A 4,994-nucleotide genomic window follows, 5' to 3' on the forward strand; every position below is an offset into this window, starting at 1 on the left:
CACGACCTCTGATGTATTTCCAGCTGATCACAAAGATTCTAGCCACTGGTTCTCAAGACCATAATCTTGTCACTTTAGGTTACTGAAACTCACGTTTGTATAATTGCTCTCATCTCCTTAAATAATCCAGTTCTAGTTCTTGTGCCAAAAATCACCAGTAAAGATGTAAATAAGTTACCATCCACAGGACAGCACAAATCAATCCTGTCTCTGAATGGGCTATTGCAGTCAGCACCTACCACCTTTGACTTCTCTTAATCAGCTGCTCCTCAGAATCCCAAGCTGAGTACCAATAAATCTGTCTCCTTCATTTTGTTGGGTTAACATGACTTTACTGAATAGACATGCTCTTTCTTTCTGAAGCTCATCATTTCCCTTACTAGATGAGGAACTTAATTCTTTCCACCTGAGAACAGGTTTCACTGCCACTATGCCTCCTTCCCTGAATATTTCTGTCCATTGTGTTGCCCTGTTTTTATCTAGTTCTGTGTCCCCTTCCTGAGTACTGAATGCAACAAGAAAAATTATACTTTGGCTTTTTCTCAAAAAAGTACCAATCTTACTAGTTATTAACAGTTTAGAAGTCCTTTATTAGCTTGAAAGTCTGGAGAAAAATGTATCAAAGTCACCTTGGTTTTCTTATAAGTAGCCGAAGTGTGACTTAACAATGGAAGCAGTCATAAAAAAAAGACATTAAAAAAAAGTAAAGAAACATAAACACCCTTGGCAGTGTAAGTATGGGAATCTGACGCTGCAAAGAAGGATGGCGGGTTGTGAGTATGATGCTTCAGCATCTACCACCTAGCCAAGTACAGCAGGGCCTTGCTGTCAGCTTCATGCTGCCTGCAATACTTGAAGAACATTCAAAGGCAAGAGAGAAGATCTATCATGGGAGAAAGGGACTCCAGGAGAGCAGAGAACTGTGGAACATTGGCATTCAAAAAGAATTAAGCCATTTCAATGGAGGAGACTCTAAGAACAAGAAGAAATAAATAATCCCATCATCAAGCCACAGCTCCTAGGAAGCAGTCCTTTCCTTCTGTATCAAGGGAATGTATAGTATTTCTTCAAAGACTACACTGCATATGAACTTAAAAAAAAAAAAAAGGCAGACAAGAAAAAATCACATTAAATGGCCAAACAGTGCCATCTGGGGACTACTCTCACAAGAATAGCATGGGTAAACGGCAGTAAAGTTAATGAAAGAGCTGCTTTTTTACTTGGAATGAGCAGAACTTTATTCCATGGGAAGTTTTGATTATTTGCACGGGGCCAGTCTTGGGGTCAGGCACTGAGTGGCACACAGTATTCTATTAAGAGTCAGGACTGCTCCAGGAAAGGAATCGACATCTCTAAATTAAAGAGCTGTAGCCAAGCAGCAGCTTTGTTATATGTTCCTGATACAAAGAATTTCTTAATTTGAAGCTTGTAGAAACGGGAAATGACATGAAAAATAAGGAAAGGACAATATGATGTAGCACTGGTGGAGAAATTATTTCAGAGCTTCTTGTTTCACTATGCTATGCAAAAGAATTTTATTTCACAAAGCCTCCAGGGCACAGTGATCCCCCATTTAAAGCAAATATTTTCAAATGAGTGCCTGAGACTTTGCTTAAGGACTGCAGTGAAATCAGGGAATCATATCATCAGAATGGTTTGGGTTGAAAGAGACAGGAGAGATCATCTAGCTCCAACCCCCCTGCCGTGGGATGCAGCGAGCACTACCATGTAGCTGTTTGTACAAGCAGTGGGAATATTCTGCTTTCCAGGATGGTGCAGATGATACAAATGGAAGCGGAGATATCTTGTAAGGACAGCTGTGTCGTTTTCAGAAGTGGCATGAGGCACAGGAGGGTGCAAGAGCAAAGCACCTGGTAGTGCCTTCAGGCAGACAGGTTCAGTCTGGGCTCCTGCTGGAATGCGAGTTTGATGGCTGCCTGGAAAATGCAGACTTTTCAGCAGAGTATAGAAAACTCAGAGAGGGACCAAATCTGCTGATTTGAGTGTTGTGCAAACAAAACCAAAGAGCAGCTGCTTTTAATCCCAAGCTGCATATACAAAAAGGGAAGTAGGAAAGTAGCAAAGGCAGTAAATTTTTGCATTTCTTTCAGAGCCTTAGATTTCTTTGAAGGATTATGAGTATTATGTTAAGACCTTCAGTTTAAGCTGGATCAAAGAGGAAAGAGGAACCAGAGAATGTGGTCTTCAGTAAGAAGCTATGGAAATAATGTAGACTCTTTTTTTATTTTTACCCTCAGACTGTCTACAAACCAGGCTACTTCTTGTAAAACCAAAATAACAAAACTGGGCTGCATCAGAAGTCTGTGCAATGTTTGGCTACCCATCCGTGTTATTTTAACATTTTCAAGATTTCAAAATGTTCAATACTTGTGTATTCTCTTCTGTTACATTTATAGTATTTAAATCACATGCTATTTATTCTATTTATTATTTATAATGCATTCATTTCTATTCACCTGCTGCAATACACAGTTGGTTTTTAATACATAATTTCTAATTTCAGTTTCATTGCAAAGTCTGCTTTCTCTTGAGCTAACCCCTGGAATTGAGTTCTTAGCCAGAGACCACCACCTGGGAAATCTGCTAAAACAACAGCACATGCTCTGCATCCTCATGAAACTGCCTGACATTTAGGGTCACCACCATGTTGATGTTAAGCCTGCTGAGACTGCAGTGAGGACAGTAGGCACCAACTTCTCTCCCTCTTACCTATGCAAGGGAAGCATAACAAGTCATCCAACCACTACGGTGGAGTGACCCCCACTTTTCCACCTTCCTACTCAGTCTGAACAAATGTAAGTGATGTTTTCACCATCTCTGTGTTGTGGCTACACTCACCGTGGTGCATGAAGATACCATGAACCTTACTGGGGACACATTTTTGTCAGAACAGGCACTGGACAACCTGCTCGAGATGAATAGAAATCAAGGCATAGTAAATGAATTCCCTCCAGCTTGCAGCAGTTTCCAGGCACGGTAGGCAGTTCCATGGCACACATGTCATACCAGCACTCAGTAACTCCCTTCAGCCTCAGCCAGAGGCCCCGTAGGTCCTTGGGGAAGTTCCTCTCAGCATCCTCTCTAAGGCACAGCTGTGGGTATGTTCACAGGGGCTCTTATGCTTGAGCTCTCTTGCACTCTCCACTGCTCCTCCTTCTTGCACCAGCTCCCTGGACAGTTTGACACCCCTCCCCTGCAGCACATTGATGCTACATCCTCTGTTTTCTCAAAAGAGTGTTGTTTAAAAAGTGTGTTACCACGGGCAAAACAGATGCTGTACACCAGCTGGCAAAAGGTGCTTTTTGCTGGTAGAGCTTCTTTGCTTGCTGGAGTTGCAAAGTCCACGCAGTGCAGGTATACCAGGGGAACTACACTAACAAGAAAGTTTTAGGCTGCCCCAAAAATAAATCATCCTCTGTTTTATTCAGTTCTTCAGGTACAAAAGAAATACATGTTCAGCTCCTTTAGGAATTAAACTATTGACCTTTCTGAATGCCAAAAAGCATAGAAGTAGGGCAGAGAGAGAATGATTATCATATTGTTGAAACAGAAGAACTCCCAAATCTAATAAATGTTAGACCTGACACTAACTGGGAAAAAGGAGGAAGACAGGATGCTGTTGTTAGAGCAGGATCTGTTGGGGATTGGTTGCACAGATAATCCAGGGTGGCAGAGGTTTCTCTGATGTTTTTGAGGGCATTTGACTTGTTTCAGGTGGCATACAGAAATAAGTCACATCTTTACAACAGTTGTTTGCAAAATGCAGGAAGCAGAATTGACCCAAATCAGGGGGGGTTTCTCCTCGGGGGGACCCTCAGAAATGTGTTTCTGGTAGAGGTGCTCAGGCATGTTTTCTCCTGGACACTGAAGTCCCCACAATGGTGGGACAGTGGGAGGGGTTCACATATGCTGCCGCCAGAGGACTTTGTCTCAGGGAGATGTCTCAGCTCCAGGCCAGACATTGCAGAGCCTCTCACTTACCCTGGCCCCTGCAAAGCCCCTTGAGAGCACATGCAGACCCCCTCATAGTTCACACCAGGTACACAGGCACCCCATGACAGCACACAGGCCGGTCGCTTCTTTCCCAGCCCACTGTGCAGGAGGCGTGCACTGGGCATGACTTGAGGACACCACTTCTGCTAACTGCTTGGCAGCCTTTGATCATCCATTTAAAGCCGATTTCCTTCCCAAGGGCTTTGGAGACAAGAGGGCTCAGTCCATACCTGGGGTTCAGGTGGTACAAGAACATGCCTTTTAATCGTGCGGGTGCCCTCACTGAAGAGGATTCACCAACACTTTGGGAGCAGTAAACAGCCCCAGCTGCAGTGTTCTGCAGAGCCCAGGACAGACTGGAGTGCAGCTGTGTGTGGAGATGAGGACCCATGACATTTTCATTTTGATAGTGTCCCATGTACTGTACGTGTTCTCCAGGACTGAACCACAGCCAAGAGCTAGTCATCATTTATTGATCAGTGGCTTGTGTTTGCTCAACACTGTATTGCCGGTAACCAGGTAACATTAATAAAAGTGACTTGACCTTGTGTTTTGGTTTGGTTTGGGTTTTTTAAAGTTTCTTTTTGCCTTTACTGACCCCTGTCCCATGTGAGAAGGCATGTCCTAAACTGGCAGTGACAGCAACAAAGATTTTCACTGGAAGATGTTATAATACTACAATTCACTATGAACTAAAATGATTTTAGAAATTAAGAACTGCTGAAGAATTTCTGTGTCCGCATCCAAAAATAACTCCCAAAACCTGTATTTATACCCCGTGAGGCAAGCCAATTCCTCTACCACCAGTGGTGGGATGCACATATATTTGGAAGAAACTAGAGTGACCAAATACATTATTGCCTGTTTCTGTGCTTCCAGGAAGCAGAGTGCAGTGTTTTCAGCATACAAAAAGCTGCTTCCCAGGATTTCTGTGAACACAACCCCCTGTCTAAGCTGCAGTCCTGCTAATTTGACAGCAG

At 43.2% G+C, this 4,994-nt stretch overlaps 1 long non-coding RNA gene across 2 annotated transcripts in view; it reads left to right on the plus strand.

Moving 5' to 3' along the window:
* Positions 1–4,562, plus strand: part of LOC108447000 — a 13,351-nt gene extending 8,789 nt beyond the window's left edge. For both annotated transcript variants that reach the window (XR_001862358.1, XR_001862357.1), the window contains exon 3: positions 2,525–4,562. This is a non-coding gene — a long non-coding RNA (uncharacterized LOC108447000). The remainder of the gene's footprint in view (positions 1–2,524) is intronic.
* The last annotated feature ends 432 nt before the right edge of the window (positions 4,563–4,994 follow it).

The sequence above is a fragment of the Corvus brachyrhynchos genome, unplaced genomic scaffold (genome assembly GCF_000691975.1).
Source record: "Corvus brachyrhynchos isolate BGI_N302 unplaced genomic scaffold, ASM69197v1 scaffold22, whole genome shotgun sequence".
Lineage (NCBI taxonomy): Eukaryota > Metazoa > Chordata > Aves > Passeriformes > Corvidae > Corvus > Corvus brachyrhynchos.